General features: G+C 42.1%; 1 protein-coding gene across 1 annotated transcript in view; it reads left to right on the top strand.

Moving 5' to 3' along the window:
* Positions 1 to 534, top strand: part of Hacd3 (3-hydroxyacyl-CoA dehydratase 3) — a 40182-nt gene that overhangs the window by 23893 nt on the left and 15755 nt on the right. The gene's annotated exons all lie outside the window — the stretch shown is intronic.

Genomic DNA, 534 nt, shown 5'->3' on the forward strand with positions numbered 1-534 from the left:
AAAAAAAAATCTTAAAATTCATGAATTTTAGGATGCTAGACAAGGTTTTAGCTGTTTTTTCAAAATTCAGTTTCCTGATGATAAGGTTCTTTATGTTTGGGAAAGAAGTATACATTTTTGTTTTATGAAGAAAAGAAGTTTGATTAAGTGTGTTTGGTCTGGTACTTTTTGGCCCTGTAGAATGGCTCTTTTGTTTGCTCACACTGTCAAACATGTGGTGTGGCCGTCAGCTAAGTGTTGATGAGAATATCGATGTCACAACTGGCGTGGAGCAGCAAAAGCTGAACGCCCCGCCCCTCTGTGCCCCAGACTCATCCTTTCTTCCCCTCTCTTGTGAGGGGGCTATAAGGCCACACCTTTCACAACCCTGGCTCTGTAGACATCTTCCTGCCTCTGGCTGTATCCTCCTCCTGCTGTCTCTAAGAGGCACAGTTCATATCCTCTTGTATCCACAGAGACCTTCCCGCTGCCTCTTTCCCCGCCGAATTTCTTTTTTTTTCACCTATAAATATTCAGAAGAAACCAAAAAAAAAA

Source organism: Microtus ochrogaster, chromosome 5 (assembly GCF_000317375.1).
Source record: "Microtus ochrogaster isolate Prairie Vole_2 chromosome 5, MicOch1.0, whole genome shotgun sequence".
Taxonomy (NCBI): domain Eukaryota; kingdom Metazoa; phylum Chordata; class Mammalia; order Rodentia; family Cricetidae; genus Microtus; species Microtus ochrogaster.